Raw genomic sequence first — 25,497 nt, forward strand, 5'->3', positions numbered from 1 at the left:
ATACCAAGTTAGACTTCCTCTAATCAGTTTAAGCAAAATTTTAGTTACGTGGTTAACCAGTTTTAACAAATACACTAGCAACCTACGTCCACGATATAGATGATGATTCTTGATGCTAGATTAAGTTTTGGGGTGTGTGAAACAAGATACTTAATCAAAAGTTTCTAGTCCCACACTAAACTTCGTCAAATACGTGTGACCCCCTAGAAGATCATCCATCTTCAGTACCCTCTTGTTTACGCGATAGTTTACTATTCTTGACTATGATGATGCCCAAATAACTGTTAGCAGATCGTCGATAGCTAGAGCCGAGCGATTGTCAGAACTTTGTACAAAGCCTCATCATACCATCAATGAATTGAACCGAAGCAACACTTGAGGGAAGCATAGCAAGAACATCAAACCCTCACATCTACATGTGATCTAGATCGCAACCTGCACCTACTCATATAACCGCTCATAATGCCACTATTGGGAATCGTAGTAGAAAACAAAAAAATCCATGCCTAGGCACACCCAAGATCAATATGAAGATGCATAACGGGTTGGGATCATGATCATTACTGTCACCGAGTTGTAGCGGAGGAAGAACATGTCGGTGTAGATCGTACTTAGAGTCCCTTGAGCTGTCGGTGAACGATCCCGCGAACCACCCACAAACAGTACCTTGAACCGAAGCCCAAAAGCACGACCTCTCTACTTGGTTGCAAGCATGCAATCTTCATGATCCGACAGCGATTCACCGTCCAGAGCTAATTGTCGTCGAAGAATTAGAGGGAAGAGATTAGAACCACATGGGGCTTATAATTATTAGGATTAGAGGATAAGTCTATCTCTAATTAGTCAACTAAGACCAACTAGATCTAGAACTAGAAGAACTACAGGAGGCTCCAAAACTTGTGTATACAGAAGAGCAAAACCCCCATAGTATATATAGGTTAGAGGGGAGTGAGATGGCAACCACCAAAGAGGGAAAGTCCCTCCTTGGGGCCCCCACCAAGGGGGAGGAGGAATCCTAGTCCAATTCGGCCTCCCCCTTCCATAGGGGGGGGGCTTCCTCCACTTGGTCCTTGGCGGCCCAGATTGCCTTCCACCACTTGGCCTTCTTAGGCCCGTTGATACTAAATTAAATATAAAAGTGTTCTAAATATTTTCAGACCATTATATATATATATATAATTTAATATCCCCGACAACATTTTCCACCTATGCACTACTAGGAAAAAAGGGCTATAGATGATATGGCCGCTAATGACGCACCAGAAACATGGTGCGCCACTACTATATAGTAATGGCGCACCATGAGCTGGTGCGCCATTAGTGTGGTAGACACTAATGGCGCACCAGATCCACGGTGCGCCCCTACTAACATATTTTTTTAATTTTTTCAGAAATACTAATGGCGCACCAGGTCACAGTGCGTCATTGCTAGTTTAACTAGTAATGGCGCACCTACCACACAGTGCGCCACTACTATTTTTTTTTGCAAAACTACTATCATTTTTATTTTTCTAACTCATGAATATTTTTAAATTTAATTCATGGGAACTTTTTGAATTCATGAATATTTTTTCAAATTTGATGATATTTTTTCATATTCAATATGAAAAAAATATTGAATATTCATGAGGACACTTGATCTCGACCCCCCTCCATCTCGATCGCTATCCCCCCTCGCCAGATCCCCCTCGCCGCCGAGCACCCCCCGCACCCTCCCCTGCTCCACCGCCGCCGACGACCCACCGCACCCTCCCCCGCTCCACCGCCGCCGACGACCCGCCGCACCCTCCCCCGCTCCACCGCCGCCGCCGACCCACCGCACCCTCCCCCGGCCCGCTCCATCGCCGCCGCCGACACCCCGCACCCTCCCCCGCCCCACCGCCGCCGCCGACCCCCCGCACCCTCCCCCGCTCCACTGTCACAAATGAATGCAACTAAAAATCCAAAAAAAAACAAATTTGATTATATTTTCAAATAACAAATTGGATGATATTTTCAAATAACAAATTTAATGAATGCAACAAAAAATAATAAAAATATTACTTATGGCGCACCGCTGGCTGGTGCGCCATTGCTATGCTAAAAAAGTTACTTATGGCGCACCACTGGGGGATGCGCCATTCCTATCTAAAAAACACTTACTTATGGCGCACCGCTAGGTGGTGCGCCATTGCTATACCTCCCCGACTAAAATCTTGGCCCCAATGCCCGGCCGATCCCATCTCACATCTCTCAGCCCCTGCGCGCCGCTGCCCCGACGATCCACGACGCCGCCGCCCCTACGTGCGCCGCCGCCCCCGCGCCCCCGCGCCCCCACCACTGCAGCTCCTCCGCCGCCCACCAGACAGCAAGCCACCGTGGCCCCCAACCATCCCGCCACCGACGACCGCACGGGGTGCAGGATGACGACCGCCGCCGACCCGCAACCGTCCCGCCGCCGCCCGTAAGCCCCCCTCCTCCTCCACCCGTCCTCCTCCGCCCGTAAGCCCCCGCCTCCCTCTCTGATCCTCCCTCCTTGCCCTCTCCCTCTTTGCTCGATCTCCACTATATCCTTAGTAGAATCGGAGCTTTGTAGTTTACTAGTCTATCAGCCCTTTCTTGAAAAAATAAATTATAAAATGAATTTCATCAATCATGTGCTCACAGATTGTGATTCATGTGCTCACAGAAAAATTAATAATCAAAATCAAATTACAATAGGGAGTCCCAGGTTTTGACCCCATGATACATGCTACATCCTGGGATTATTCCTCTTCTGAACAAACCATCATGTAGCATTTTCTAATCCTATTATGTTTACAGAAACCACACATTTTGTTTCTAGATATGAAATGTCCTGTCATTTCCTTGCCTTTTTGCTCCAGATGATTACAATGCTCTTCACACTGTAGTTGAGTGCCATGCCCGCTGTAGAACTCTGAACATTTTTACTGATAACCTCTAAACAAGTTCTGATCTCAGAAACTTCATGAGTATATTCTATAAGATACTAATATTCTATAAGATATTTTTTTTCAAGTTCTTTCCTCATAGTTCTTCCACATTCATGGAACATATCAGGTGAATTTCAGCTACTCCAGCCGTTCCTCCGGTTGCCTCCCTCCTCTCCACACTCAAGACAGGACGACCGACGGTCGACTCCCTCCGCTACTGAACAGGACGTTGGTAATATGAACTCTCTCTTCTTCTCTTTGTTTACCAATTCTACTATTGTATAGAAACATCTTTATGTGATATGTCAAATTGTGAAGTTTGTGAACTATGAGAATTAGAAAGATTAGGGAAAGTAACTAGTTGATAAGAGGGATGCATGAGAAGCTAGCTACACTGCCATGAACTTTGTTTTTCCTTTTGACAAACACTCTTGTTAACATCAGGAATTAAAAATGCAGCATAGAACAAGATATATAGATAGCTGAAACAAAGAGGTGTGCTTTGAAAGAAAAAAAATGTGCATCTGCTACTGTTTATAATTAGCCCCCTCCCTCCCTAACTAACTAGAGTAATTAACAACACTAGTTAATTAACAATACTAGCCAGCTTGCTAGCTTGATGAGTCATCACCAGTTTCTCAAATCTTGTTTCCTCTGATGATCAATACATATGTTCAGAGATTAATATGCCAGCTTGACGAGTCATCACCAACCAATATGATGATCAAAGCTTGTCTGTAATTGCTTCTCTGTCTGTTTGTAATATGCTAGCTTGATTAACAATACATATGATGCAAATCAACCATTAGAGATTGTGGTTGGGATTTTATGGACTGTTCATTTTGGCTGTTACATGTTACTGTGCTGGCTGGCTGGCCAGCGTCTTCTCTGACTTGTTTTCCTTTCCCACTGCTCACATGTGGTGCTAGTTTGCTGGGTTTGTCTCCGACCATCGTGTCGTGATGATTTTGCAGGTACCCCGAGAGGCCCTTGAGTTTGCCGGAATGTCGATTAACTTCTGTTCCGGCAAATTCAGGTACTCCATATGTCCTATTTTCAGCAAAGGTCATGCTGAAAGTTTTCGTGAATTTTAGCATGATTTTGCTAAAAATAGGACATATGGGGTACTTGCGACAAATGCATGGGTCGGGGTATCTTAGTACTTAATTAAGTAGGATCAACTGCCTCTTCTGTTATACATATAGAAGTGTGATATCAACTCATAGTTATTACTAATGTCAGTTGCTCGTCATTGATAAACCCTAATCTGGAAGAGGAACCACTCATCCTAACCATTTGCTCTCAAAATTACCACTTCACTTCACCACACTGTGGATTATCTTATTGTACCCAACAGAGATGATGTAGTTTTGAATTATGAACGTAGGAAATGTCGTCATCGGACGACGAAAGTCTCCCGGGGGAGTGCGGCTGGTGCCACGATGATTGAGGTCTGTGCGACAAGCCTCACGTGGACGATGATCGATGCTTCAGCATTAAGCTCGAGGAGACCTTTGAAGTTGAAACGGTACGCAACGACGGCAATTGTTTTTTTCATAATTAAGCATGACGTCAACTATTTCAATGTGTAATTTTCATCTTTTACAATTCGAGTATAGCTTATCCCATGCCATGCAAGACGCTATGTCTTGGAGAGGATGGATTTTGAAGACCATGAAATTTCTGAAACAAAGAAAATTCACCTAAGGACTCATCACGATGTGGATTTTGAAGTAAAACTGTATAATTCTGGGAGCGTAACCCATTTTGGTTGCAAAAATTGGGAAGCATTTTGCAAGATGTATGGTTTTGATGAGGGTATGCTTGTCACCATGGATCTTGGTGATCCTAAAATTGAGCAAGACAATATGGACATTTGGGTCCTTGTTGATACGCCTCCAATTCTACTGCTATGTGAGTTTCTCAAACATAGTTATTAGCTAATTTATATTGTTTATTTCAAAATAGTTGACAGCTTATTTCCATTGATAGCTTATTTTCATTGTTCAAAGAATGTGCGGGAAATGGTAGACAAGACCCACTACACCGATGGTTCCGAATTAACAACTTACAAGGAGAAAAATTATCTGGTCGGATTTTGTACTGACATTGAGAATTACAACATCTACAATCAAACTCCTCAACATTATGGTCAATACGTGCCACTAGTGCATGTGTTCAACTACAGTAACTACAACGGAGATACCCTGGTAAGATATTTTACTATTACGACATCCGTGCATCTTTTGCATACTTCTAAAACTAGTACATCATTGCTAACTATGAAGTTATTACTATGTTTTTTAACAGATAATCCCACAAAATTGTGTGCCTCATTTGATGTATCATAAAGGTAGCCTTAATGTTTTGAACATACAGCCAGGTCATCCTATGAATCTCAACTGTCCATACAAGATTTCTAAAACAAGTCGAGACATGCAAATCAAAGGATGGAAAAAATGTATGGACAGTCGTAAGGAGGTTCTTGGAAGCAAAAGGAAGCGAAGCGCAAGAATTGGAGACAGGATGATCTCCATTCTCCATAATGGAGAGTCAGGGTCTATATTGTTTTATGCTATTTTACCTTAAATAGGGTATTTAGGTCCTGTCTAATACTGATGATCATGTGCTAAGAACAATTAAGTAGGGTTGGTTCGATGACTATCAAGATGATGATCGTATGACTTGTTATTAATAACGAGTAGAAGTTGTATGATGATGATTGGTAGGACTTGTTAGGATTAGTATTACTTTCGACAAACTCGCTACTCGCGGTCTCGAGACATTAATGTTCTATCTTTGTTCGGTCTTTGGAATTCAGAGACTAATATGATGAATTGTATTCAGAGACTAATCTTCTATTGTATTCGATGAATCTGCTGTTGCCGTGTGGTGTTGTCTAAATTCTTTCCAATAATATATTTTGTAACCTATGAAAATATCAGAAAAGAAAAAAAATAATGGCTAATATTCATACTAGTGGCGCACCACCACATAGTGCGCCATTAGTAAGCCAGAGCACACTAATGGCGCATCATCCACCAGTGCGCCATTAGTATGCCAAAGCACATGGGTAAATATGCCCCCCTGGGAGGCATACTAATGGCGCACCGTGGGCTATACTAATGGCGCACTGCATGGTGCGCCATTAGTAAAAAAATACTAATGGCGTGGTACTAGTGGCGCACCTGTAGTGCGCCATTAGTAGCGAAAATAGGTGCGCCACTAGTAGGCTTTTTCCTAGTAGTGATGTATATTTATTGGTAATACCCGATACTCTTAGAAACTCTTCCGATGACCCCATGGATTCTCTCGGAACTATTCCTAATATTGATGAAACAATTCCACAAATATATTCTCATCACTCCCGTCCTACTGCATGACTACCTTAAGCTTGTGACCCCGTAGGTTCGGTAACTCATAGACATGAACGAAACTCCTTCGTTCAATGACCGATGGCGGAACCGTGGAAGTCCATGTCGATCCCTATGAGCACACGAATGATATTCGAGTGAACCTTCGGTTATCATGTGATGTTCCCTTTGCTTCGCGATACTTTCGAAAACTCAGGATGCATCGGTATCCTCCCGAGTCGACACACGTTCACTATAACGACATCCTCGTTTTTGCTTTTGTTTCTTTTTTCTCGTTCTCGTGTTCCGGCATCCCCGTGACATAGTCATCTGTGTCTGGTAAGACGATGATGGATGCTGCCACACCGAGAGGGCCCTAGGAATATCTCTCCATCACCGGAGGAGCTAATCCCACTCTCGAGCTACCTAGTCCCTTGTCAATTTTTTTGATGAACCTGTAAGTTGTCATTATGATCACCGTGTTACAGCTGACATTTGAGCAACCCAAAGATCATCGTACGGTAAGAAGTGACTACGATACTCTCATGGTCTAAGGATTAAAATCACACGTTAGCACTTCATGTTATTACAATTGATTACAGATGATATTACTCAATTGATTGTTCTTCCAACGTCATAATCTCAATATTGTTTTAGGACTATTATTTAACACTTAACGATATTCTAAGATCCGAAAAACGTGATCACCAACAACACTTGAGCTAGTACTAGAGGCAAGACTAGCAATTTTTTATTTAATCGTTTATCATTTCACACGTGCATATGAGTTTTCCATCGAATTGCATATTCGAGGATCATAACAGTTATATCATAGAATATAAACTCTTTAATTATGAATATGGAAATATAATAATACAAATAGGGTTAATTATCCTTTTGCCCTCAATGGTGTCCATGTGCTCAGTTTTGCCCTCAGATGCGAATTGTGCTCAGTTTTGCCCTTAGTCCATGCACAACTACTATGACGAGGCCAAACGGCCAGATTTGAGTCCATTACGTCCGTCGGCGTTAGTGGTTGTGGGTCCGGAGCTTACACGTGGGACCGTGTGGACGTGGGTCCGGAGCTGACATGTAGGCCCGTGCAACTAAATCCCCAAATCATTCATAGGATTCTAGCCCACTCTGCCCACCCGCCGGTCGGCCATCCTATGTCGCCGCCACCTGCGTCGCAGCCAACACCTGCCCCGCCACCAGCTGCATGGCCTGCTCCACTGCTACCATCCTGCACCAACGCTCCACCGCTACCTGCGACGCCCGCCACCTTCCTGTGACACCACGGGTGGGGGCGCCCGCCACCTGCTCGACCCGTGGCGCGGCCTCCTTCCGTGCGCCCAACCGGAGCGCTCAAAGGTGGGGGGCTGCTGGAGCAGTTTGAACTAGGAGGAAGATGAAGGAAATATGCCCTAGAGGCAATAATAAAGTTGTTATTTATATTTCCTTATATCATGATAAATGTTTATTATTCATGCTAGAATTGTATTAACCGGAAACTTAGTACATGTGTGAATACATAGACAAACAGAGTGTCCCTAGTATGCCTATACTTGACTAGCTCGTTAATCAAAGATGGTTAAGTTTCCTAGACATGGACATGTGTTTTCATTTGATGAACGGGATCACATCATTAGAGAATGATGTGATGGACAAGACCCATCCGTTAGCTTAGCATAATGATCGTTCAGTTTTAATGCTGCCGCTTTCTTCATAACTTATACATGTTCCTTTGACTATGAGATTATGCAACTCCTGAATACCGGAGGAACATCTTGTGTGCTATCAAACGTCACAACCTAACTGGGTGATTATAAAGATGCTCTACAGGTGTCTCCGATGGTGTTTGTTGAGTTGGCATAGATCGAGATTAGGATTTGTCACTCCGTGTATCGGAGAGGTATCTCTAGGCCCTCTCGGTAATGCACATCACTATAAGCCTTGCAAGCAATGTAACTAATGAGTTAGTTGTGGGATGATGCATTACAGAACAAGTAAAGAGACTTTCCAGGAATGATATTGAACTAGGTATTGAGATACTGATGATCGAATCTCGGGCAAGTAACATACCGATGACAAAGAAGGGAACGGCGTATGTTGTTATGCGGTTTGACCGATAAAGATCTTCATAGAATATGTAGGAACCAATATGAGCATCCAGGTTCCGCTATTGGTTATTGACCGGAGATGAGTCTCGGTCAGGTCTACATAGTTCTCGAACCCATAGGGTCCGCACGCTTAACGCTCGGTGACGATCGGTATTATGAGTTTATGTGTTTTGATGTACCGAAGGTTGTTCGGAGTCCCAGATGAGATCAGGGACATGACGAGGAGTCTCGAAATGTTCGAGACGTAAAGATCGATATATTGGAAGGCTATATTCGGACATCGGAAAGGTTCTGAGTGGTTCGGGTATTTATCGGAGTACCGGAGAGTTACGGGAATTCGCCGAGGAGTATATGGGCCTTATTGGGCTTTAGGGGAGAGACAGAGGGACTGCCTAGGGCAGGCCGCGCGCCCCCAAGGCCTAGTCCGAATTGGACTAAGGGGAGGGGCGGCACCCCCTCCTTCCTTCTCTTCTCTCTTCCCCTTCCTTCTCTCCTACTCCTACTACTTGGAAAGGGGGGAATCCTACTCCCGGTGGGAGTAGGACTCCCCAGGGCGCGCCATAGTAGAGGGCCGGCCCTCCCCCTCCTCCACTCGTTTATATACGGGGGAGGGGGGCACCCCATGGACACACAAGTTGATCATTGATCTCTTAGCCGTGTGCGGTGCCCCCTCCACCATAATCCACCTTGGTCATATCGTAGCGGTGCTTAGGCGAAGCCCTGTTCCGGTAGCATCATCATCACCGTCAGCACGCCGTCATGCTGACGAAGCTCTCCCTCGACACTCTGCTAGATCATGAGTTCATGGGACGTCACCAAGCCGAACGTGTGCAGATCGCGGAGGTGCCGTACTTTCGGTACTAGGATCAGTCGATCGTGAAGACGTATGACTACATCAACCGCGTTGTCATAACGCTTCCGCTTACGGTCTATGAGGATACGTAGACAATACTCTCCCCTCTCGTTGCTATGCATCACCATGATCTTGCGTGTGCGTAGGAAATTTTTTGAAATTACTGCATTCCCCAACAGTGGTATCAGAGCCAAGTTTATGCGTGGATGTTATATGCACGAGTAGAACACAAAGGAGTTGTGGGCGTGGGTATATACATATTGCTTGTCGTCACTAGTTGATTCTTGATTCAGCGGTATTGTTGGATGAAGCGGTCAGACCAACATTACGCGTACGCTTACGCGAGACTGGTTCTATCGACGTGCTTCGCACACAGGTGGCTAGTGGGTGTCTGTTTCTCCAACTTTAGTTGAATCAGTTTCAATGAACAGGGTTCTTTCTGAAGATCAAAAAGCAATCACTATACCACGCTGTGGTTTTGATGCGTAGGTAAGAACGGTTCTTGCTAGAAGCCCGTAGCAGCCACGTAAAACTTGCAACAACAAAGTAGAGGACGTCTAACTTGTTTTTGCAAGGCATGTTGTGATGTGATATGGTCAAGACGTGATGAGATATAAATTGTTGTATGAGATGATCATGTTTTGTTAAAGTTATCGGCAACCGGCAAGAGCCTTTGGTTGTCTCTTTATTGCATAAGATGCAAGTGCCATATAATTGCTTTACTTTATCGCTATGCGATAGCAATAGTTGGCGAGACGACCATGTGACGACACGTTGATAGAGATCAAGATGATGGAGATCATGGTGTCATGCCGGTGACGATGGAGATCATGACGGTACTTTGGAGATGGAGATCAAAAGCACACGATGATGATGGCCATATCATGTCACATATTTTGGTTGCATGTGATGCTTATCTTTTATACATCTTATTTTGCTTAGTTCAACGGTAGCTTTATAAGATGATTCCTTACTAAAATTTCAAGGTATAAGTGTTCTCCCTGAGTATGCACCGTTGCGACAGTTCTTTGTGCCGAGACACCACGTGATGATCGGGTGTGATAAGCTCTACTTTCACATACAACGGGTGCAAGCCAGTTTTGCACATGCAGAATACTCGGGTTAAACTTGACGAGCCTACCATATGCAGATATGGCCTCGGAACACTGGAGACCGAAAGGTCGAGCATGAATCATATAGTTGATATGATCAACATAGTGATCTTCACCATTGAAAACTACTCCATCTCACGTGATGATCGGACATGGTTTAGTTGATATGGATCACGTGATCATTTAGATTACTCAAGGGATGTCTATCTAAGTGGGAGTTCTTAAGTAATATGATTAATTGAACTTAAATTTATCATGAACTTAGTCCTGGTAGTATTTGCATATCTATGTTATAGATCAATAGCTCGCGCATAGCTTCCCCGTTTATTTTTAATATGTTCATAGAGAAAAATAAATTGAAAGATGTTAGTAGCAATGATGCGGATTGGATCTGTGATATGAGGATTATCCTCATTGCTGCATAGAAGAATTATGTCCTTGATGCACCGCTGGGTGACGGACCTATTGCAGGAGCAGATGCAGACGTTATGAATGTTTGGCAAAGCTCGGTGTGATGACTACTCGATAGTTTAGTGCACCATGCTTTATGGCTTAGAACCGGGACTTAAAAAATGTTTTGAATGCCACAGAGCATATAAGATGTTCCAAGAGCTGAAATTGGTATTTCAGACTCATGCCCGAGTCGAGAGGTATGAGACCTCTGACAAGTACTTTGCCTACAAGATGGAGGAGAATAGCTCAGCTAGTAAGCATGTGCTCAGAATATCTGAGTACTACAATCACTTGAATCAAGTGGGAGTTAATCTTCCAGATAAGATAGTGATTGACAGAGTTCTCTAGTCACTACCACCCAGTTACTAGAACTTCATGATGAACTATAATATGCAAGGGATAACATAAACAATTCCCAAGCTCTTCGTGATGCTGAAATTGAAGAAGGTAGAAATCAAGAAAAAGATCAAGTGTTGATGGTTGACAAGACCACTAGTTTCAAGAAAAGGGCAAATGGAAGAAGGGGAACTTCAAGAAAAACGACAAGCAAGTTGCTGATCAAGTGAAGAAACTCAAGTCTAGACCTTAGCCTGAGACTAAGTGCTTCTACTACAAAAGGATTGGTCACTGGAAGTAGAACTGCCCCAAGTATTTGGTGGATAAGAAGGATGGCAAAGTGAACAAAGGTATATTTGATATACATGTTATTGATGTGTACTTTACTAGTGTTTATAGCAACCCCTCAGTATTTGATACTAGTTCAGTTGCTAAGATTAGTAACTCGAAACGGGAGTTGCAAAATAAACAGAGACTAGTTAAGGCGAGGTGATGATGTGAGTTGGAAGTGATTCCAATGTTGATAAGATCACCATCGCACACTCCCTTTACCTTCAGGATTAGTGTTGAACCTAAAATAAATGTTATTTGGTGTTTGAGTAGAGCATAATAATATGATTCACTACAAAAAAATACACTTCCGTGATGATACGTGTTTGTCATAGTAGGTCGCGTTTTCTGTCATGCATGTACATCATGACAAATTTATGATAGAATCAAGATAGTCATACCTGTGTTGTCGTAGAAGTGTTCCATGACATTGCCAAAATTATCATCACGGAAGTGTCCACTTCCATGACGATAAATCGCGCGTCACAGAAGTGCTTTTGTCAAGGGTGACCGACACGTGGCATCCACCGTAACGGAACGCCGTTAAGCTATCGGGTCGGATTTTGGATCCGATAACCCGTTAATAGCGACGACCAATGCCGATTTTCCACGTGTAGAACTCTCATTGGCTGATGGATCCACGCATCAGCTCCGCGTTGGCACAGGTGTCACTCATCCAACGGTCGAGATGGGTCTATGATATGTTGACACATGGACCGGCTCAAAAGTGGCCCACAAAGTTTAAATGGGCTGGCCCAACCGAAGGCCCATAAGATTTAGCAGACCATAATGGGCCGGCCCAGCTAAAGGCCCACAAAATTTAGCGGACCATAATGGGCCGGCCCAGCTAAAGGCCCAGACAATTTTGCAGACCATAATGGGCCGGCCCAGCTAAAGGCCCACAAGATTTTGTGGACCACAATGGGCCGGCCCAGCTAAAGGCCCACAAGATTCTGCAGACCATAATGGGCCGGCCCAGCTAAAGGCCCAACATTCTCTGTCAAACCGGCCCGTCAATGGCCTGTCCTAAACTTGTCATCGACGCGGCCCATGGTCACTTCTAGCCCGTTAACAGTCCGCTAAGTAATTGGGCCGAATTACGGCCCGGTGTATTTCCGGCCTGTTAAAGGTCCGGCTTCATTTGGGCCCATTTACATGCCATCAAAACTTTCGGCCCATAAACGACCGTGAAGGATTTGGGTCATATTCGGCCATGTCTGACATTCGGCCTGTTAGAGGCCCACTATAGCTTTGGGCCACTTTCGGCCTGTTGTCATTTTCGTCCTGTTAATGCCGGACCTAAACCATGGGCCATATGTGGCCCAACGTCATATCGGGCCCATTAACGGCCCATATAAAAATGACGATAATCTAGCCCGACCGAAGTTTCGGCCTGTTAAAGGCCCGTGTATTAGGTCGGTGCATTTACGGCCCATCCGAATTTCGGCCTGTCAAAGATTCGCATCGTAAATGGGCCACCATTTTAGCCTGCTAAGTCCAGTGGGTTATTTGGCACAATTAGGGCCCAATCTCACTTTCGATCTATTAAAGGCCCATGTTTTTTATGGGCTGGAGATATTTACACCTGTAAACGGCCTATTTTTACCGAGGGCCCAAATTATGTTTAGGCCTGCTAAAGGCCCACTATGGGCACAGGCCTACCAGAAAAAAATGAAAGCTTATGCTGATTTAGGCCCAGATATTTTTAATGGGCTACATGCCAATTTCGGCTCATAATCGTTTTTAGCCCAATTGGAATGGGCCCGACGAATGTTGGCATGTTGGGCTCCTACGAAGCTTTCGGCCGAATACATTACTAAGATAAACCTACACTATACAAAAATAGTGTCGTAATTACTGCAGCCTGAGGCAGCATCATAAATGTTGTATCACAACAAAATAAATTCCAACCATACAACAAAAGGCCTGTTGGCATAAAGTTTACAGTCGTTCAAGATAAAAGCACCATCAGATGTATAGAAGCACAGATCATTTGACCTGAGTGCTAATGTTTCAGGCTGTAGAATCTGATGGAGCAGCACGATCTCCACCTTTATTCCGCCATTGCGCTTGAACAACGAAGCGAATGTCTGATAGTCTGGTTTCAAAACCATTCATATCTTGATGACATTTCTCAACCAGTATTCTTGTTTCCGAAACAACGTCCATTAGGGATTGGACTTGTGTCTGGAGCACAGATATATCACTCTGTCTAGCAGGAAGATTTTGTTCAGTAGGCGATTTGGACGAGGTTACCTTGACAACCAACCCAGAATTACGCAGGAAGGTGCTTTTTGCACTGTTAGTGGAGAGATACTGACGCACAGCAGCAAGAGGTGACATTGTGCCTGTAGTAGCCTCGTCACCTTCAGGTGGTTGTGGCTGTTCAATCATTTGTTACATAGCTTCCTGAAAGTTTGAAATTGTAGATTAGTGTACCAGATAAGTTACTAATGAGACAAAAACAAACAAAGTAGGTTAAACGTTTATACATAACTTATTTTGGTGAACTACTGTAATACATTAGCATGTATTGTAGTGCCAACTACATAATAAAATCACTTTCAGAACATATGTCCATGTAGCATGCCTACTGTATTGTCTATTTCCTCACATTCGTTGGCATCTAAGGATAAAGAGACATGGGTTTAAAGTAGGATGAACATAGTATGACATCATTCATATCATGGGCAAACAGATATAAAACAAACATGCTATTTTATCATTGTGTGCACACGTGAACATAACAACTAGATTATAGATCAAGACCAAAAGAATACCCTTCATCTCTTTTAAACCATGTAAGGTGAAATGATACGTTAAGACAACTGTGAATAAAAGTGAACAGAGTAACTGACATTGGCTGCAAACCAAGTAGTTAAATGAACACATCACAGTACCAATCAGTTCAAGGCAGGAGGAGTAAGGACTTACAACAGCGGCTTGAACTGGTGTGCTCATGCCCTTCATCTTGCTGGTGTGGCAATCCTTGAAGATTTGCACTGCATTCGGTTCAGGTTCTTTTTGGTCCGCACGGGCTTTCCTCTGTATTTGGAACAAGTCAATATAGATACGATAATATGGCACAAAAAAAGAAGGAAGTAGTAGCTATTTACAAGAGCCTCGTAGTGTGCAATATAGCTATGAGATCCTGTTGTCTGTTGGAATTTCACTTTAGAATGGTTGGTTTTGTTCTTCAAACAGTTAGCCTAGAAGAAGATACACTTGTAAGGCACATACATAAATACAAGTTCAATATGTGGTCTGATCAAATACATAGCCTACCTGATACTTTGGATCAGACCAGTGTTTAACGAGGGCTATCCAGTCTTCATCTGTAATATATTCCACTGGAGATGTTTGGGCGATTTCATTGTTAGACTTGCCTTCAAAGTGATATTTTCTAAGGTGGTACCGATACTGTCGCAGAGTAGACTGAAAAACATGAGGGCATGCTTGTTTAGTTGCATCATCTTTTGGATCCAACTTGAACCTCATCTGTTGAAAAAAGAATGTGAGTCTTATTAGGAGGAAGCTAGAAAGTATGGGACAGAGCAAGACAATATTACTAATTGTGATGAATAACATTACTTACGGATAAATGGTCAAGGAAGGTGTTAAACTGGGTATTGTCTTTCTCATTCCTGTACTGGATCCACGTTGGGAGGATACGTGCATGACACCTAACGGCAACGGCTGCCTCTGATACTAACTTGGCTGACTCTGTAGCATCACGTGGCCTTTTAAACCTGCCTCAAAATGGATCTCCGTTCTTCCTCCTTTAGATTTTGTTAATCTGTCAAGCATTATCCCTGATGTCTGTTTCCACTTGCGCCATGGTGCTAGTTCAACAACGAATATGGAAAGTGTTAGTGTACATCAAACTGTGAGAGTACATATAAAGGAGCATGCAACTTCAACTTGACTCGGTCAGGTACCGTCTTGGTGTTGATGCTCATGAGGTTCATCTGATCTTGCCAAGTCCTGTTGTGTCAGCAGTGCTTCGAAAGTAGTGTTAGGTGTGAAGGCAGCTTGGGAACTGGCCAGTTCCAGAGCAAACGAACGAGTAACTGGTTGAGATGCTGGTACAGTTGAAGCGGATGCTGCAGCTGGTGGAGCAGGTGATACTGTGTTTGTAGATTTAGTCGATGGACTTGGACCTTCTACTACACTATAAGTACCAGCAGAATCTCGACAGCAGAACCTTTTCCGTTTCACCCGACGAGTAACAGCACTCCCTACTATATTATTTTCCTTGCTCTTTTTTGACTTTGCCATGTCAAGTTGTACCCACAACACAAAAGAATAAAATCACTCTTCAGAACTCATTGATGCATGATACAGACAAGCAATACTTTGATGTAAGACAACTGTATGAGGATGGAATATGTAAGAAAAACAGGATGGCATGACATATTCACAGCTACGATGTGCAAACTAAGCAGAAGGATTTTCAAGAAAATAGAAGTAATGCAAGCTAGACACCAAATGAAAGATGCAACCAATATTACTCTGCCAAGTTAAAAGTGTCTTTTCATAAGTGGCAATTCGAAAAATTAGAAGCAGTACAACATAGAAATCAATGCAAGATGCAACCACTATCAAACTGCCATGTTAAAAGCGTCCAATCATGTGTGACTGATGCGGGATACACAACAGCAGTACTTTGATGTAAGAACATGGTATGATAGATAGATGAAGTGTATCTAGACACAGAAAGCCATGTCATATGCACATGTATAACGTATAAACTCAGCAGGTGCAATTTAATCAAAATAGAAGAAATACAGGCTAGACAACATATGCAACATGAAACCAATTATCACAATGTCAACTTAGAGCAAGCACCTACGATGGTGGAGTACAGGAGATGAACTCATCATGTAGACTTGGGACTTCAACTTCATTAGCAGTAGCAGTGGCAAATCTAGAGAGTCTCTGTTTGCGTCGGTGCGGAGGACCACCAACATCCCCTAACTTACTCTTTTCCTTCCTATTTTCTGATATTGCCTTATGAAGTCAAAACCACAAGAAGATGAATAAAATTAGCTCTGCATAACTGGTTGATGCATGATACAAACGAACACTACTTTGATGTAAGGCAAGCGCAGGATAGGAGGATGGAATATATAGAAAAAAAGACAAGTTTCATATTCACACGTACAATAGGAGGATGGAATATGTTTGAAAAAACAGTAAGCGGAAGGCATTTCAGCAAAATTAGAAGAAATGAAAGCTAGGCACCATATGAACATGCAACCAATATCACTCTATCAGGTAAAAAGTGTCTCGTCGTAAGTGCCATTTCAAGAAATTAGAAGTAGTACAAGCTACAAGACAATGCAAGATGCAACCTACACCACAGCCCCAAGTTAAATGTGTCTTATGGGTAAGTGATCGTTGGTATAAGTTGTAAGCTACACAGATGCAATTCAACATAATCAGAAGCAATACAAACTAGACATCATACGGAAAACGCAACCACGTATAACAGTTCCAAGTAAGAGCAAGCACCTGTGATGGTGGAGTAGGGGATTTGTGCTCATCATGTACACATATGTTCTAGAAACAGGAATACATGTCATATTCACACGCATTATGTGTAAAGTAAGCAAATGCAATTCAAGTTAGAAGCAATACAAGCTAGACATCATACGCAACATGCAACCACATATAATAGTGTCAAGTTAGAGCAAGCACCTATGATGGTGGAGTAGGGGAGATGTGCTCATCATCTACACAGCTACGTTGACTGTCCAGCCTTGTGTTGTCTTGCGAATCTTGTTGTGAGGATGGCAGAGTAGAATCTGTAGAGACCCCCTGTTTGAGTTGCTCCGAAGGACCACCATCATCCACTGCCGGACTAATTTCCTTCAGCTGTAATGATTTTGCATTGTGAAGTCAGACCGATAAGAAAAAGGAATAAAATTCGCTCTTCAGAACTCATTCATGCATGATACTAACGAACACTACTCGGATGAAAGGCAAACACATGATGCGAGGATGGAATATGTATAAAAAACAGGATGGTGTGACATATTCACACCTATGATGTGGTAACTAAGCAGAAGGCATTTCAACAAATTAGAAGCACTGCAAGCTAGACACCATATGAAAGATGCAACCAATATCACTCTGCCAAGTTCAAACTGTATGGCGTTTCAACAAATTAGAAGCAGTACATGCTAGAAATCATATGCAAGACACAATCAATATCACAGTGGCGACTTAAAGGTGCCTTATCATAAGTGACTAATGCGGGATATGCAAGAATAGTAGTGTGATGTAGAAACAGGAACACATGTCATATTCACAGGCATTATGTGTAAAGTAAGCAGATGCAATTCAACAAAGTTAGAAGCAATACAAGCTAGACATCATACGCAACATGCAACCACATATAATAGTGCCAAGTTAGAGCAAGCACCTGTGATGGTGGAGTAGGGGAGATGTGCTCATCATCTACACAGCTACGTTGACTGTCTAGCCTTGCGTTGTCTTGCGTATCTTGTTGGGGGGATGGCGGAGTAGAATCTGTAGAGAACCTCCGTTTCAGTTGCTTGGAAGGACCACCATCATCTAATGCCTTGCCAATTTCCTTCAGCTTTATTGATTTTGCATTGTGAGGTCATACCGACAAGAAAAAGGAATATCATTCGCTCTTCAGAACACATTCATGCATGATACTGACGAACACTACTCTGATGAAAGGCAAAGTCATGATACGAGGATGGAATATGTACGAAAAAATGGACGGCTTGACATATTCACACCTATGATGTGGTAACTAAGCATAAGGCACTTCAAAAAATTAGAAACACTGCAAGACACCATATGAAAGGTGCAATCAATATCACTCTGCCAAGTTAAAACTGTCTTGTCATAGGTAGCGTTCATCAAACTAGAAGCAATACATGCTAGAAATCATATTCAAGACGCAAACCAATATCACACGGCCAACTTAAAGGTGTCCCATCGTAAGTGACTGATGCAGGATACACAAGAAGAGTAGTTTCATGTAAGAACATGGTGTGATAGACAGTTATAGTATGTACCAAAAACAGGAAAGCGTGTCATATTCACATGAATCATGTGTAAGCTAAGCAGATGAAGTTTACACTAATTAGGAGCAATACGAGCTAGACACCATATGCAACATGCAACCAGATATCACACTGCCAAGTTAGAGCAAGCACCTTGGATGGTGGAGTAGGGGAGCGGAGACTTGGACCTTGTAATGCACTATCAGTACAAGGAGAATCGGTACAAATGCTCTGTTTACGTTGCTGCAAGGGACCACCATCATCGCCTTCCTTACTCTTTTCCTTCCCCTTTATTGATTTTTCCTTGTCAAGTCAAACCCACAAGAAAAAGGAATAAAATTTGCTCTTCAGAACTCATTGATGCATGATACTGACGAACACTACTTTCATGTAAGGCAGCCGCATGATAGGAGGATGGAATATGTATGAAAAACAGGACGGCGTGACATATTGACATGTATGATGTATAAAGTGTAAACTAAGCACAAGGTGCTTGAACTTGTTAGAATCGATGCAAGCTAGAAACCATATGAAAGATGAAACCAATATCACTCTGCCAAATTAAAAGGGTGCCCTAACAAATGTATTTGACCAAATTAGAAGCAATACATGGCAACATGCTAGAAATAATATGCAATATGCAACAAATAAAGGTGACTCATCGTAAGTGATTGATGCAGGATACAGAAGAGAGGTAGTTTCATGTAAGAACAAGGTTAACACATAGATGTAGTGTGTACCAAAAACAGGAAGGCATGTCATATTCACAGGTATAGTATGTAAACTAAGCAGATGAAATTTACCCTAATTAGAAGCATTACAAGCTAGACACCGTATGCAACATGCAACCACATATCACATTGCGAAGTTAGAGCAAGCACCTGTGATGGTGGTGTAGGGGAAATGCGGTCTTCAGGTACAGAGCTATGTTCAATATCTTCATTTAGGCTTGTTGTTTCTTGAAAATCATGTGGAGAGGATGACATTGCATTCTTTATAAGAGCATTGCGTCTCATATTAACCCACGTGCGTGACTGTCTCATCATAAGCGATAGACGCAGGATACACAAGAACAATAGTTTGATGTAAGAACATGGTGTGATAGGCAAATGCAGTATGTACCAAAAATAGGAAGGCGTGTCATATTCACATGTATAATGTGTAAGCTAAGGAGATGCAATTTAACAAATTAGGAGCATTGATGAGGGATACACAAGAAAAGTAGTTTGATGTAAGAACATGGTTAATAGAAAGACGTAGTATGTACCAAAAACAGGAAGGCATGTCATATTCACAGGTATAATGTGTTGACTAAGAAGATGCAATTTACCCTAATTAGAAGCATTACAAGGTAGACACCATATGCAACATGCAACCACATATCACACTGCCAAGTAAGAGCAAGCACCTGCGATGGTGGTGTGGGGGAATTGCTGTGATCAACTAGAGAGCTACGTTAACTATCTTCATTTAGCCTTGCTGTTTCTTGAGAATCATGTGGGGAGGATGACACTGCACTCTTTAAACAAGTAGGGCATCTAACAGTAACCCATTCGGGTGACTGTCTCATCATAAGTGATTGACGAGGGATACAAAAGAGCATTAGTTTGATGTACGAACATGGTTAATAGACATATGTAGTATGTATCAAAAACAGAAAGGCATGTCATTATCAAAGGTATAATGTGTAAAGTAAGCAGATGCAATTTAACCAAATTGGAAGCAATACAAGCTAGACACCATATGCAACATGCAACCACATTTGACAGCGCGAAGTTAAAGCAAGCACCTGGGATGGTTGTGTGTGGCAATTGAGATCATCAACTGCAGAGCTACGTTTACTGTCTCCAACTGCTGACACTGCACCCATTAGAGCGCTGAAACGCTTAGTGCTTATCTTCAAATTACACTGGAGCGACTTCTGTCTTTTCTTTCTGCATTCATCAACACTGCGTCAGAGTCTGAAATACCCATGCATAAAAAACAATAGTGTGAGTATGGGTGAAGTGTGTGCACAATTAGTACAGTGTAAAGGTAGCAGATAGCAGGTCGGTGAGAAATAAATGACGGGAGACATATGATAGCTCTACAACATGCATGGCACACTAAATTACTACAAGACTCTATGAAAATAACAGTCGACTGAAAGCAAATAGGTCGGTCCATTTTTTCTGCATCGTCCGATGTACAAAGAACGGGCAGATCGCCTTCATCTACCTCCAGCCAGTCAGTGTTGACGATCTTCCTTGGAACACCAACGACCACCGGCCCAGTGTTCCTCCCCTGCCCGCGCCCTCCCCTCGACCTCACCGCACCGCCCCCCGGCCATCCATTCAAGCCCCGCCGACCTCCAGATCAGGCACAAGCAGCTCCTGCGCCCCACACCCCTATGATAGATACCGATGTGCCGCTTCCCCAGGGAACAGGCGGACTAGGTGCTCCGGGCGCCTAAGCGGGTGCTGCTTCTTTTAATTACGGTTCGACTGACCCTGAATTGAAATCCAGGCAGGCTACTGACCTCTAGCAAAGGTGAAATAGTAAAAGGGAGGAAACCTTGTGCATTTAATATCACGAAGAAAATGCAGTAAGAAGCGCTCGACTAGTTTCTTTCGTGGGATGAATACGGTGTGAGCGGAGACGTAAGATTTGCACGAGTAAGGGAAGAGGAGTACCTCTTTCTGCTGGCAGTGCTGTGTCCTCCTTCTGTTTTTCCGACGATCTTCTTGTTGTTCGCCAGAAACCAGAAGTTGTGGAGGACGGTGCAGCCTTGGACGAACCCATGGCCAAGTTGTTGAGTGTGGTGCGGTGGCCGTCTGTCGGCGGCGGGGAAGCAGATCCGAGGCGGCGAACGACAGTGTAGCGGGAACAGCTCCGGTGCGGTGGACGGTTGCGATAGTGGAGCCGCAGTAGTGAGGCGCAGGACGGCGTGGTCGGAGTGGTTCTGGTACGGCACACGTCGGTGTCGGCATCGTGGAGGCAGCTCTGCCTCGGCTTCAGCTGCTAAGTCCTTGAGGGCGTTGCGGTTGCGGTTGCGTTGGACAACGATGTCAGGGTACCAGCTCCGGTGTGATGGAGGAGGGCGGCGGTGGATTGACCGCTATGGGGTGGAGGACGGAGGAGGCTCGGGTTTCTCGGCTGGTGGAGAGGGCGTTTTCGCGCCCATGGAGTATGAATGGGGAAACGGAGGGAGGCGGGGAACTAAGGGGGAACAATGTTTCGGTTTGATACACGCTTGTTTGAAATTTGGGGAAAGTTACAAACTTTGTCCCCATCTAAAATTTCGGACATATTGCGGGTTGGGGGTAGGACAGTCATATCAGGTGTCCCAAATGTGGGCGGGATAGATTTCGGCCGAGCGCATGGGTAGGCGCCCACAGCGTATGAATGCTTCTCGGAGGCGGTTGAGACTGGCGTCTTGGTGAAGTTACAAACCTACCCCAGTTTAGACCTTTGGACATCGGGCCGATAGGCTACACGGGCCAGAGTCAGGACAGTAATTTCCTACCACCAAAACATTAGTCTCGCGCGGTTTCAGTGACCAGAGGCCTATTTGGCGCTTCGTTCAATATTTGGGAGCAGAAGCATTAATGTTTTCGGTTCTCTTGAATTGAACTTTTAGGATTTGTCAAACTTCACAAATCTTTACTCTTGAAAATCCTAAAGCTACGATTATTTTGGAATGGAGGGGGTACATTTGAATATACATTGTACACGAGTATATATTAAAAAATATGCAACTTACCTCAGTTCATGCATGGTTCCAGATATAATCTCCTTGGTTGCAAAAAAAAGTTAGATATGCGTATGAATATATATAGCATGTTCAAACTCACAACAAAGATTGATGCCCCCCTTTTACATCTGATTTACAAATGCCATTATCTCGGGTTCAAATAGATGAATGCACTTCCTATGAATTTGAATCTTCGAAACCCCCTTTATGTTGAATTCGACATGTATTCTATTTCATAGCTAGCAATTTGGAATGTATCCATGCAAGTGACAAATGTATAAAGTGCTTCACACTAACAACATGGAGTGCACTAATTAATGTTTATATATTAATTGCAAAAGCATCCATTGCCTGCATTTCAAACCGCTCTCACTCTATGGATCGATAATATGAAATAAACACATGCACATGCTAGAATTCAATAGAGTATGGGTGTCTGATAGACCGATTTTCGTCCATACGCAATTTGCAAAATTCATGATCTCATCCAAAAATAATAATGCCATTTATATTTTAATTTAATGCGTAGAACCGCCTTTTACACATAGATGCACTATGCCTCGCCCCGTTCTCACAAACGCGTTATATATCTCTCTATCTAACGCATAAGTGCACACACTTTATATGCATCGGCATTTCTCTTTCACACATGCGCACAATCTCTCTCAGGGTGTCGGGGTGTCTCACGCACATGCTCTCTCTGTTTCTCTCTCTCTCTCTCTCTGACTACTATGTACCACTCTTTTCACTAATCTCAATTGGTAAACACTATTTCTCTCACATGCATATATACACATGCACGGTCTCTACTAGCCCTCTATACACACATATATGTGACTACATGTCTCCCGCACACACATTATCTTTAGGCCTCTCTTGCACACATTGCCCCCCGACACACCTCTCTCTTAGTAGTTGGCAGATATGATTTCATCATATCATTCGGTAGGGTATCCCTGGCTGTTAGGCTGGATGGTAATACGAGGCAAAGTTTTACCCTAGTTCGGATCAGACCCTTGCAGTTGAAGAAAGAGCCTACTCCTGGTACTGTATATTAGTGATAGGGGTGTGTACAAAGTACACGTGAATACCAGGCATTGTGTGTGTGTGTATACTATCGACGAACTAGCCGCCAAGCTTGTATAACATACTAAGGGCCTAGGGTTACAAATCATATATAGTCGGCTTATCACCAGTGGGGATAGAGTCCTCCGCGACTCTGGTAGCTTCGTGTTGTACGCCGAGTCACTACAAAAAAAAGACACATCCGTGACATTTTGTGCCGAACGAAAAAATTTTCTGTCATACATATGACACTTCTATGATGATAATAGTGACAAAACCCGGTATCATCATAGATGTGGTGGGCTCCTACTTCTATGATAAAAAATCATGACAGAAAATGGGCTTTTCGTCCTGGGCGGGCCGGAGACGCAGCTGCATGACATTCTTTGGGCTGTCCATGACGGAAAAAACCATGGTAGAAGCGAGGGCGAGGAAAATTTCTAGGAGTTCCCGGTTACGGTGGGAGGTCGGGGGCCGAGCGATGCGCGCTTCTCTCGTACACGTATGCGTGTGTGTGCGAGGCATTGGCTCTAACTGAACCCGAGCGAGGCGTTGGGCTCTAACTGAACCCGAGCGATTGCACTGTAGGCTACGCGTTACTGAACCCGAGCGATCGATCGATGGCTGTTAACTGAACCCGATCGAGCGATTCCTTCGCTACTGCTGCTAACTGAAGCCGATCGATGCTGCCTCTGGATGAACAGGGAGCGTTGCGGGAGGGGGGGGGGTGGATGAGCAGTTCCCGGTGGGGGTGGATGAACATGACCCCATGGTGTTGCCTCTGGATGAACAGGACCCCGATCGATCGAGCCGGTTGGGGCTGGATGAACAGGACCCCGTGGAGGGCTGGATGAACAGGACCACCCCGTGGAGGGCTGGATGAACAATAGATGGTGGAGGGCAGGATGAACAGTAGCCTGTGGATGGGTGGTTGAACAGGAGCCCGCGGAGAGGGCTGGTTGAACAGTAGCCGGTGGAGTAGCGCGCGGTGGAGGCTGGATAAACAGTCGCAGGTGGACGCTGGAGGAGGTCAACAGTGGATGAACAATAGCCCGTGGAGGCTGGAGAGGGTCGATGGTGGAGATGAACAGTATCCCGTGGAGTCCCGTTTTGCGGTACGCCACACCCCTCACGATGAACAGGACCCCCGTTTCGACCATAGGGCTCCAATACAAGTCCGTTTCCTCCGTTTTGCGGTACGCCACACCCCTCCCGATGAACAGGACCCCCATTTCGACCGTAGGAGGTCCATTTCCTCCGTTTTGCGGTACGCTAGACCCCTCCCGATCAACAGGACCCCGTTCCGAATGTAGGAGGTCCGTTTCCTCCGTTGTGCGGTACGCCAGGCCTCGTTTCCATGGCCTGTTCCGTCCAAGCCCTCCCGATGAACACGACCATGCATTCCGTTCTGACCCAGCCGGTTGGCTCCCACGTGTTCTGTGGCCTCCCGATGAACACGACGCATTCCGTTGCCTCCCCGTGAACACGACGCATTCCGTTGCTTCCCCATGAACACGACGGATTCCGTTGCCTCCCCATGAACACGATGACGACGCTGTTTCTCCGTTCCGACCCAGCCATGTACACGAGCCCTGGCCGTACATATGCGCGAGTAGGCGTTCGAGACCCCTCCCGTATGTACACATACGTGGTCGTATTTTCTTTCTTGCACCCTGGCCGCTGTACGTACGTGTACATGCTACGTGCGCGCCTCTACTACGACATGTGCGCGCCTCTACTACAACACGTGCGCGCCTCTACATCGACCAGTATGTACGTACACGTTCGCGACTAGAATGACAACGCTATGCACGCTTCGACCAGGTGGGTCCCGACTGTTAGGCACTTCCTTGCCTGCGAAGATGTAGCTGGTGGGTCCCAGCAGTCAGGGGGCGAATCAGTTTTTTTGCCCGGACGCACTTCCTTGCATGCGAAGATGTAGCTCGTGGGTCCCAGCAGTCAGGGGGAAACGTTTTTTCACGAAATACAGTGGCCCGTCCGGTGGGTCCTAGCTGTCAGGTGGAGGAATCATTATTTTCCGCGTAATAAGGAGGCACTTCCTTGCTGTGGCCGTGGACCCAGCTGTCAGCCTCTCCACGTACAGTCCACGTCCGATGGAAGTCGTTCCTTGACCATGTTGACCACGCCGCGCCAAGAGCACCAGGG

Source organism: Triticum urartu, chromosome 3A, assembly GCF_056163025.1.
Source record: "Triticum urartu cultivar PI428250 chromosome 3A, HENAU_Tu73, whole genome shotgun sequence".
Classification (NCBI taxonomy): domain Eukaryota; kingdom Viridiplantae; phylum Streptophyta; class Magnoliopsida; order Poales; family Poaceae; genus Triticum; species Triticum urartu.